General features: G+C 39.1%; 1 long non-coding RNA gene across 1 annotated transcript; it reads right to left on the reverse strand.

Annotated features, from left to right (window-relative positions):
* Positions 1 to 9216: 9216 nt before the first annotated feature.
* LOC149121094 (uncharacterized) lies at positions 9217 to 10359 on the reverse strand. The gene is made up of 2 exons (XR_016223934.1): positions 10214 to 10359; positions 9217 to 9463 (listed from the first exon to the last, which is right to left on the reverse strand). It is a non-coding gene; the product is annotated as an uncharacterized LOC149121094 (long non-coding RNA).
* Between the last annotated feature and the right edge of the window lie 1732 nt (positions 10360 to 12091).

Consider the following 12091-nt stretch of genomic DNA (forward strand, 5'->3'; position numbering starts at 1 on the left):
ATCCATGTGGAAGACTTGGATAGAGCGCCTGGTTCCTGGCCTCATCCTGGCCGGGACCTGGCTCTGGCATCTGTGGAGTGAACTGGAGAAAGAATCTCTTCCTCTGTGTCTCTCCCTCTCTCTCTGTCACTCTACCCCTTGAATAAATAAGCACATCTTTTTTAAAAAAGCCAAAGAAAGGGAAAATAAAAGGAGTCAGTAGAAGTGGAACAGAGGACAGAGCCAGCTGCACGCTGCCCTCTGGCCAGACACGAAGGAGCTGGTTGGAGTCGCAGGGGTGACGTCCGTCTGAGTCACAAAGCCAGGCCTCTTCTCATGCTGACTGGGGTGGGCCAAACTGCTTTGCAATTTCAGCAGACTTTTTCTAGGCCACTTTCTGGAATTTTCAAGCAAGCATTATTGGTCTCTTGAACTTAACAGACACTCTAAGTAGTCACAGGATCAGCAATTATCTTTTGATAATCAGAATTTGAAAAGGAAAGGAGGATGGATTCATTACAGTTACATATTTACTATCTGAGAAAAGAGATTCTGCTACTTGACCCTGTCCCCTGGGAAAGTCCAAAGGACGTTCTCTTTACTGAGGCAACATGGAACTCACGAATAAGGAATTGCTGGCATCTTCCTTTAATTTTTTTGGGGGGGGAAGGGTAGGTTTTTATTTGTTTGTTTGCTTTTACAGCAAAAATAGAATTTGCTTTTTCAGAACATGTGCTTTTAGATAAAAATCAGATCATGGTCCTTGAATTCTCATGTATTTTCCTATCGTAATTTGTATCCATGGTTGCCCAAAGGCCAAATAAGAGAAATGTGCTTAACGTGATATCTTGAGTTGTCTGCAGTGACATGAAAGTTTTTTTTTATTAATTTCATGTATTTGATAGGTACAATTCTATGATGATAACCATACTTCCCTCCCTCCTATTCTCCCTCTCTCAATCCCCTTCCTTCTTTCCTGTTTTTCTTTAATTTTTTTCAAAGACATGATTTCAATCCCCTCTCTGTCACAGGCTTAATTCACCACTAACCGTAATATTCAACAAGTAAAAACACTTCCACAGTAGTAGGATAGGGCTAAAACAACAATCATATCAGATAATGTATGTTTCATTCATATGCATTTTTGTATTCTATATAAACTGCACATGTCAGAGAGAACATGATATTTGTTTTTGGAAACTGACTTATTTTACTGAGTATAATGGTTTGTAGTTGCATCCATTTTGTTGCAAAAGACAATATTTCATTCTTCATCATTGCTAAGTAGTATTCTGTAGTGTGTGTATGTATGTATATGTATATTTTCTTTATCCAGCCATCAGCTGATAGACATCTGTGTTGATTCCCTATCTTAGCTATTGTGAATCGAGCTACAATGAACATGGGGGTACAGGTAACTCTTTCATATGCTGATTTCATTTCATTTGGTAAATTCCCAGAAGCAAAATGTCTGGGTCATATGATAGATCTATTTTCATATTTCTAAATTAGTCAATTTATTTTTGCTTATTTGAAAGGTAGAAAGACACCAAAAGAGAAATAGAGACAGACAGACAGAGATCTTCATTCTCCTGGTGGCCTCTCCAAATGTAAACAGTAAGACCTAAGTCCAGTTGAAACCAGGAGCTGGAGACTCAATCTAAGCCTCCCACATGGGTGGCAGGGACCCAGTGACATGAACCATTACCACTGCCTGAGGGGCAGGACTGTAACTCTTCTACATGAGTTGTGGTATCTTAACCCATGCACTACCAGGCTGCCTCTTTGGTGTCTTTAAGCAGCTGGATGGGATGCCCCTGATTAGATTTGGAATTAGTATATACTAGATATCCAGTTTCCTTGCTATTAGTGCTGTTGCCCTTGCAATACAAACAAGGTGGCTGTAATGAATTCTATGGCCAGTGAGGACAAAGCTGCAATCAGGTGACCTTGATCCATAGGTTATCTAGACAACAACAATGATACCACAGAGTTCAGGGTGAAATAGATGGACTGTCAATGATGAATTTTGTAACCAGAAAAGTTTAAGAACTGATAAACAGAATCTCGTCATGTTCCTGGATCTAAGTTCACAAACAGTGAACCCACTAATTGGTACCCTAAGGAAAGAAAACTTCAGATTTTTGAAATATGTTACAAGGCCTGGATTGCCTTTGGTAATGGAGATTCAAACCCTGTCACGGGGTTGGACAAGTGCTACAGCAGTTAAGTTGGCATTTGCCATTCTGTGTCCCGCACAGCAGTGCCTGGTTTAAGTACCAGCTACCCTGTTTCCCATCTAGTTTCCTGCTAGTGTGCAAGTTCGGAGACAGCATGTGACGGCAAGTGCTGACGTACCAACCGCACACATGGGAGACCCTGGTGTAATCGCAGGCTCCCAGATTCAGCCTGCAGCCCTCGCCATTGCTGGCATTAAGAGAGTGAAGTAGCAGATAGAAGAGCTTTCTCTGTCTGTCTGCCTCTCAAACAAAATGAAAAAAAAAAAATTAATGCATCACGCGCTGGTGCCATGGCTCAACAGGCTAATCCTCCGCCTTGTGGCGCTGGCACACCGGGTTCTAGTCCCGGTCAGGGCACCGGATTCGGTCCCGGCTGCCCCTATTCCAGGCCAGCTCTCTGCTGTGGCCCGGGAGTGCAGTGGAGGATGGCCAAGTGCTTGGGCCCTGCACCCCATGGGAGACCAGAAGCACCTGGCTCCTGCCTTCGGATCAGCGCGGTGCGCCAGCTGCAGCGCGCCGGCCGCGGCGGCCATTGGAGGGTGAACCAACGGCAAAGGAAGACCTTTCTCTCCGTCTCTCTCTCTCACTGTCCACTCTGCCTGTCAAAAATAAAAAAGAAAAATAATGCATTACACTCCTTTGTTATGGTAAAGAATTTTGGAGGCCAGAAAAGTTCTGTTCTTGGTCTTGAATCAGTGGATAAAATGTGTCAACATATTTATCCTGTGATTACCTCCTTTGTTCTCAAATGGGTATTTTGAACGGATATCCTTAGATGCTGGTAGAATCCTTAGCTTGTAAAGTAAGAGCTAGTATGGTACAAAACATCACATTAAAGTTCCTGAAACTATTTTTCCTCCTTAACCAAGGCATTAAATTGGAAGCAATATTAGCGCTACCCTCCAGGACCTAAATGAAACAGGGTTGGTCAACCCTATAATACTCCAGTTTATTTCAGTAGTATAATCCTTGCAAAGAACCACCTGGCTTGAGCAGGATTATAGTGGATTCTTACAGATTTAACCAACTGGAAAATTTGATCATAGTTCTAGGCAGATTTTTGGCACTAGAATGGCTAAACAATTGTTAGCCAGTCAGCAATTTCATGAGTGTGTTTCTCCATCTCCATAATGATTCTGTAATCTGTGGCCTTGCTTTCAGCAACCTTGGCCATCTTGACATTCTGCAGGACATCACACTGGCCAATTGTATTTATAAAGGCATGTCAATTGAATCTAGTTAGAGTGAAGTGGTAAGTGGTCCTGGTAAAACACAAGGACCAATTGGTGGAAGGTAAACCACAAATATTCACAGAACTGTTATCCATCCAATTGTCTGAAACATGCCACAATATCCCCGGTCTACTTTTCTTTTTAAAAAAGATTTATTTATTGATTTGAAAGAGTTACAGAGAGAGAGGGTAAGAGAGAAAGAAATATCGTCCATCCACTGGTTCACTCCCTAGGTGCCACAGTGGCCAGGGCTGAGGCAGGCTAAAGCCAGGAGCCAGAAGCTTCATCTGGGCCTACTATATGGGTGGCAGGGACCCAAACAATTGGGCTACTTTCTGCTGCTTTTCCCAGGCTGTTAACCTGGGGCTGGTTCAGAAGTGGAACAGCTAAGATTCAAATCAGCACCTATATGGGATGCTGGCATCATAGGCAGTGGCTTAATCTGCTACACCTCAATGCTGCCACTGACCTGTCTACTTTTCATATAAATAAAGAATTGTTGCACCTTGTGCCCATCACTAAAAAAAACTGTGTGCATGTGTGTATACATAAATTGCATGTATATATACATAGTGATGATTTTAATCCAGTTGGATTTTTGCCATTATTTGGTAAATAAATGTATTGAAAAGAGATTTCGCTAGGAAACATTAGGAAAAGAGAAAAAAAGTGTAGGAAAAAGGAGAGGAAAAAAAAAGGTTTCTCTATTGCATCAAATAATTTCACTCACAACTAAAAATAAAAAGTCCTAATATTCCTGTTTAAAATTGCTTTTAATATTTAAATCATAATATCCATAAATCTTTTCAATTTTCCCTTCCTGCACTTAAACATGCAAGTTGTTCTTTATTAATAACTTTATGTGTTCTTGCTATTATTATTATTATTACTATTATTATTTTTTTTGAAAAATAGATCATCCCAGGTATGGAACTGTCATTCTTGCATTCCCGGCCACATTTAATTAGAACTAAAAATAATCTTTCACTGTACGGATGGTAAATCTTTTGTTTTAAATTGTTTTAAAAACCCAATGAGAATCTGTTTTAAAAACTGGGAATTGTATATTCAAAAGTTGTTTAAATAAACAAAATAATCCTTCAATAATATTGATGAACTGTATTTGTTAAAACCACGTCCAAACTGGTGAGGACGTTTGTCAGAGACCTTCCAATACACACTAATTGGTTCCAAAACTCCTGTTAATGAAGTGCAAACATTTTATGTATCTAGACCATTGTTGTTCTGATCTTTATCCTGTTTAAGTCACACTTAGAAAGCTCAGCCTCTAATTTCCTCCCTTCAAAAGGGATTGTTGTTGTTGTTTCAATTTTTAGCTAATTTCCTTTATTTATACTGCCTTTGTCATGTGTCAATAATGTTGACCAACTTTAGATATTTACAGATTTGACACAGCTGCAAACATATAATTAGATCTTATCAACATTGGCCATATGTTTGTGAACAAAACTCTCTTCCCTCTGCCACCAAAGAGCTAAAAACACTTAAGAACTTGGCAGTTTTACAAACTTCTATATTCTTGCTCCACTGACTGTGATACTAGACCTTAATGAACTTCCCGAGCCCAGTCTAAGTTAAATGCTTTGCATGGGCTGAGGTCTATGAGCTGTCTTTTCAGAATGGTGTTATCCAAATTAGGTGAAAGTTGTGGTTACCTCTCTGGTGACATCCTCTAGATGAAATACTCTACCTAATACTATTGCATTCATGACAGTGAGGATCACCTACTCAGTTAAATTCTTTGGCAATTATTTACCTCTTAGGAAATGAGCAATTTATGTACCAAAATCACTCACACTCAACCATAGTTACCCATAACTTGTCTGATGGAGCAAGAATCCCATTTTTGGAGACTAAATGAACATATTTGAAATTCCTTCTTCTCTATTCCTGGTCTCTCTATTTGCTTGCTGGCTTTTTCTTCCTTCCTCTTCCCTCCTTTTTCTTTCTTTCTTGTTGAACCCTTGAAAAGTTAGCTTTGATTTTCATCAGTTATCATAACATCATCAATTTCCTTTTAATATTCTGAATTATTTTTAGGGCATCATGCTCTATAATATTTAGCTACTTAAGTTCTACTTTCTTAGGGCAACTGCCATCTTCCTACTTGCACCTCCTACTAGTAGATAGCAACTCCGATTTTAATGATCTTGCTTTGCTAGATAAGAGTTAGTACTAACTGTTATGATCACTACCCTGTTGAGAGGTGACTCCTTTTTTCTTTCTTAATAACCATCCTTTAGCAAAACTTACTGAGTTATCAGCTGCATTTGGATGCCAGATAGAGGACTTTCATTCCTGGTCACTCTAATAGAATAAAATCAGTACTGGGGCCCGTGTTGTGGTGTAGCGGGTAAAGCCGCTGCCTGTGATGCAGGCACCTTATATAGGCTCTGGTTTATGTTCTAGCTGGTCTATTTCTGATCCAGCTGCCTTCTGATTGCTGGGAAAAGCAGTGAAAGATAGCCCAAGTACTTGAGCCCCCGGCCATCCACATGGGAGACCTGGAAGAAGCTGCTGGCTCCTAGCTCCCTGGCTCCTAACTTCAGCCTGTCTCAGCTCCAGCCGTTTCAGCCATCTGAGAAGTGAATAAGCTGATGGAAGATCTCTCTGTCTCATCCCACCTCTGTAACTCCGAGTTTTAAATAAATAAATAAATACTTTTTAATAAAAGGAATCAAATCAGTAACAAATGAAACCGTAGAGGTAATGGAAATCAAGAGAAGTTATACAGACAAGTACAGGGAAGAAACTTCAGGAACAATGACTTCAATCAAAATTCAAGTTAACTAAAAAATGTTAGATCAAAAATATGCATTGAAATAACCCAGAATAAAATGCATGAGGCTCAGTTTTTTCCATTAAAAGATCACCTGTGATGTTGATTTCTATAAGGAATCCTTCTGGACAATGACACATGCTCAAATTAATGTTTGTTTCAAGGCATTAGCAAAGAAGAATTAGTTATCAGTAGAATGCAGAATGATGAAGTATCTATCAACTTTCTTGTCTGATTTGGGACAGATCACATAGCTGGCTTTCAAAGGGTTTTAACAAAGGTTTATGTTTGAATGGAATCTTCATATTACAATAGACAGGAGATAAGTCAAGGAAATAAGCAAAGGTTTCATAGCTCCTTTCGATTTTAAGGATGAATACATTCATATTGTCTTCCTTTCTCCTGGGGGTGTGGGTGGAGTGGAGGACGGGGAGCAGGGGAGAGACACTAGGCGGAGGCACATTCGAACAGTACTGAATTTAGCTTATATTTTAATTCACTTGTGTGGGTGCTTTTCTTCCGAGAAGACAGACTACAGATGATCTCCTGGGAAAATTTTAACCATAATGAAAGCAAAGCAAGTTCTAGAACCCACAGAACAAATGAGCACCTGGACTGCTCATTTTCAAGTCAAATGGCCTGTTTTACAAACAAGTAGTACTCTGGGATAGGCACAGCTTTGCTTTCCCCACCTTTTCTTCCTTAGATTCCCCCTCAAGCTTCAGGACTTAACTTACAAGGACGCCTTTAAAGAAGCAATGACTTGAAGACTGACGTGCTTTTGTCTCTCTCTCTCTCTCTCTCTCTTTTTTTTTTTTTTTTAACAAATAATAAAATGACGCTTCTGGATTTTTCCTAAGCATTCTCAGGGCTTGGGACAGAAAGCTCTCTGCAAATTCAGAATGGAATACGAACAAAAAGGAGAGCAGTATCTGAAACAAATACTGCAATGGAGATGAGTCATAGAGCAATGCTTTCAAATACAGAGCTTGAACATCTTATCTATTAGCAGATGGTGAGAGGAAATGCGTGTCGTGGGAATTGATGTAGCTAAGAAATGCCCAATCCCTCTCCCTCCCCCCACCCCCCACCCACTGTCACATGCCTGGCTCTGGCCAATGAGTTGGGAGATTTTCCTTCCTTCCAATTCCTCTCCTGAAGTAGCAGCCCTGAGAGCCATGTGAACCAGGTGGCCAGCTGCAAGTTGGGCACAAGCTGTTCTGTCGGAAGGGCCCACAATAGCAGCTGGATCTCACATGGTTCCACATCAATGAGAAATAAATATTTATGTGTGAGGTCACTGATGTTCTGTGGTTAGTGCATTATCACAGCATGACCCAATTCTTCATGATTTATTGAGAATATAAATATAAAATTATAAAATTCACAAGCCCGGAATTATAGTCAGTAAACAATTATCCACTAGGACATGTTAAAACAAATGTATGAATTAAATTAGAACATGTTAATGTCTCCTTTTACTCATTCTTGAAAAATCTTAATACCCCTATGCAGCTAGGTGTGGTATAAGAGAAATTCTCACGCATTGCCACTGAAAACACAAGTAGAGGAACTATTTCCAGAAATTTCTCATTGAAAGGATTCATGCATGTGATACAGTCACACACTTCTGATCATCAAAACAAAAAAAGGCACTAAAGCCTTTACCTGAAATATTGTATTTTGTATTAATCACTGTGAATAAAAGGAAATCATCTTCAATGTGAGGTAACAGGGGAATTATATAAAATACAATAAATCAGCACGAAAGCCTGTGGAATTAATGTGTCTTTTAGCTTATTATTCTTCATTCGTAGTCTAAGTAATAATAACTGAAGGGTTGTATTCTCGGAAAGTGTGCTTAGACTAAGCCTTATTAAATTGATATGAACCAGAAAGGAGAACGTAAAAGAGACAGTAATATCTACTAGAAAGAGGGCAAAAGATAATCTGGGTATTGCCTGGGGGTGAAGGAGAAGGACAAAAATAAATCCTGAATTCCAAAGAGGATACCAGGAAACTACTGAGATGAAATATATGAAATTTTTGAAATGGAAATGTTTTGTAAGTTCTCTGCCTCATTGAGCAAGCAAAATTGTATTAGATGCTACCTGCTCCCTTACATATATGAGAGAATTTCAAAACGTTTGTGGAGAATAGAATGAAAATATAATTTTTGGTGCAAAAAATTTTGAAATCCATGCATAGCTTTTCATAACATTCAATTTGAATGAACAAATTTAAAAAGATTTATTATGTATGTATTTATTTGAAAGGGTGACAGAGAGCAGGGTTGGGAGTCTCCCATGGATGTGGCAAGGGCATAGACACTTATGTCATCTTCCAGTTTTTCCAAGGTAGTTAACAGAGAGCTGGATCAGAAGTGCAGCAGTCAGGACACAAAACGATGCCTATATGAGATGCCAGTGGCTCAGGCTGTAGCTTTACCCGCTACATCACGGCGATGACCCACAAAGGTCACTTTTAAATTCTCTTCTCTGTGAATGTCACTTTTTCATAAGATAAGATACTTCATTAATGGTGTTATACTCTGTGACCTGGCTGCAATTCATGGGCCATTTGTAAATTCCTGATCTAAGGCAAATCAAGCAAAGCATTGATTTAGAGTTGGTACTGGGAACTAGAATCAGGATTTAGCACAGGAATTATATCAAGTAAGGAGCAAAAAGAGAAAACATTTTGGGGAAGGAAAGAGAACAGGGAGAGGAAATGAAAGGAAGGGAAAGACAGAAAAGAAGGGAAGGGAAGGGGAGGGGAGGGAGGGGGAGGGGAAAGGAAGGGACAGGAGAGGAGGGGAGGGAGGAAAAGGAAGGGGAGGGAAGGGGAGATGAGAGAAGAGAAGGAGAGGAGGGTAGAGGACAGAAAAGAGAAGTTGATTCAGGAAAAGAAGCAGATTCCATAAAAATAATCCTAAAAAATGACATTTGCTGAGATCCAACTCTATTTGTACCATTGAATCATATATTATAGGGCTTTATTTCAAATTTATTTTATTTATTTGAAAAGCAGAAATACAGAGAGAGAGAAGGAGCGAGAGAGAGATCTTCCATCCAAAAACTGGTTCACTCCCCAAATGACTGCAACAGCGAGAGCTGGGCCAATCCAAAGCCAGGAGCCAGGAACTTCTTCCAGGTCACTAACGTAGATAAAGGTGCCCATGTACTTGCTTTCCCAGGTGCATTAGCGGGGAGCTAGATTGGAGGTGGAGCAGCCGAAGGAAGAAGCTTACCTTCTATGCCATAGTGCTGACCCTGATTATAAGCCTTTTTTAGTTTTAAAATTTAACAATATTTTAACATTTTGCCACATTCACTTCAAACATAGACATTATATACATGCACATATATGCTATTTTATCTTGAATGCAGCAATATTAATATCACAATGTGAAGGATTCATGACAATATTCATAACATGGGGAAACAGGGTACATGAGAATTTACATGGTTTGATCCAGTGAAGCAATATTTATAACTATACACCAAATGATATGACAGTCACACATTTTTTCATATTTTCTCTGCATATCAACCTCCATAAATAAGAGAAAACATGTGATATTTGTCTTGGAATCTGGCTTATTTCATTTATCATAATGATATTGTAAATTTTCAAAAATGATGTACTAATTTTAAGTAAGCATTTAACACACAGAAGAAAACAAACCAAAAGTGTTTCAGCGATATTTGGGAGGCAATCTTGGACCCTTCTTCTGTATTTTCTAGCAATAAAATATACTTTTGATAATCCTAAATATAATTTTCTGAAAACATATATTTTTCACCAGAAAAATTAGTTATGCTCATGTACTGAAATTAGTAAGGTAACTTGTAAAGTTTTAAAAGATTTGTTTTATTTGAAAGGCAGAGTTACAGAGCTTGGTAGAGAAGAGGGAGAGGAAGAGAGACAGAGAGAAAGAGAGAGATCTCCCATCCACTCACTGATTTACTCTCCAAAAGGCCACAAAGGCCCAGGCTGGATCATGTAGAATCCAGGATCCAGGAGCTTCATCAGGGCCTCTCATGTGGGTGGCAGGGACCCATGTACCACGTACTTCGGCCATCTTCAGATGCTTTCCTCAGACAAGCTGCACAGGAAGTGGAACAGCCAGGAGTGACCTTGTGGAATGCCAGTGGCATTTAAGCAGGCAGGCATACAGGCTAAAATTGGTTAGATTTGTGAGCTGGAAGACCACGCCTTCGCCACACCCCTGTGTGACTTCACGCCCTATCTGATACCTTTGCCATGACTCTGTGTGACCTTACACCCTACCTGATATCCCCACCATGCCCCCATGTGACATCAGGCTCTACCTGACCATACCTGAGCGCCCACCTGGCCGCAAGCCACTTCCCCTGTGGAAAATATATATAAAGGCAGGGAGTGTCACAAAAGGCTCTCTACCTCTGCGTTGCTGCTGGTGATAAGCAGTAGATAGCAGCTCAAAGTGCTTGTTTCATGTGGCTTTGGCCTGCTTTCTGAGTGGTCTGGATGCTACCCTAGTTTCCAGACTTTCCCCTCTCTTGTACCTGAACTAAAGCCTTCACTTTTCTAGATACCTCTTGCTCTAAATAAAAGCTTAGAATGTACCATGCTGCCTTGTTTATCCGTGCCAGTATTTAGAATTCTTCTCTAAATATTAGGCAAGAACCCTCTTGGGCTTATTAGTATTGGGGATTTAGTAAAAAGCCCGTGGTGAAATCATATGGCACTCCAAATTCTGGTAATACATGAGGCACCCGGATAGCAATTCTATGGAACTTTAAGGGCCATATTTTAGTGTAAATTTCAGGGGGGTCTTGTCTGATTTCAGCATTACTAACCCCACTTGTAAATTTAAATATTTTAGCAATAGAAAAGCAGAATTATTTCTTTTTATGTTCTTGTTAAGCAAAATTTCATTTCCTTAGACATTCTAATTTATTCAAAAATCCTGATAAGTTTTCATGAGCCTTCCGTTTTTTTCAGGGGAGATTGAATAAAATGACTAAAAGCAGGAGAAATAAGTGATGGCTTAAATTTGAATTAAATCTGAAAATATTCCCTTTTCTTCTCAATTTGCTCCTAGTTCTATTGGGCAGGAAGAAAACGTTTGAGAGTAGAGAATTTAAGTAGCCATTTTTCAAGAAAGAAAGTGAAGATGCCACTCAAATAAGACTTTAATCCTAGGATAGTTTGAAACCTGATTTTTTAGATATTGGATACTTTGTAAGCAATAATGTTCCAACTCAGTGATGCATTTGTTCCATTAGTATTTGGCACTTAAATACCTTTTAGCTTATTCATTTGTGTGTACTAATACATCTTCCTCTACGTACAGGTTTTGGAGCTTTTTTTCATCTGTCTTATAAATGTAGGCCCTGTTTCTTTCTAGTTGTTTCAGATCATAATTTGCTGGCTCTAGTTCTTAATTTTTCTCTGTTTTAAGAGTAATACCCTGCCATAGAAAGTCTTCAACCCTATATTAAATACAATATAGTTGATTCAAAATAAACCTTGTGGAGTTCAATTCTTCATGCCTAACTTCTTGGATAATTTGGGGCACATAATTAACAAGCATCTGTTTCTTTAATTTTGAGACTAATTAAACTTTCTTCATTAGCTGCCGTAAGGGTAAAATAAGAAAATGCATGAACAGCAGTGTGCAGGGAAAGAAAATCCATAAAGAGCAAAGTACATTTGTTCAATTGTCTATTACCAAGGCATAGACACTTCGCTGTAATAGGGAAAGATCCTTCAAGGTCAAGACAGAAAGCAAGCTGGTAAATTGAGATGTGTTTAAAAAGGAGTATTTAAAAAAATAAATAGTAACAAATACA

This window comes from Oryctolagus cuniculus, chromosome 17, assembly GCF_051225735.1.
Source record: "Oryctolagus cuniculus isolate XC-2025 breed Fujian yellow rabbit chromosome 17, ASM5122573v1, whole genome shotgun sequence".
In the NCBI taxonomy this organism is placed as follows: domain Eukaryota; kingdom Metazoa; phylum Chordata; class Mammalia; order Lagomorpha; family Leporidae; genus Oryctolagus; species Oryctolagus cuniculus.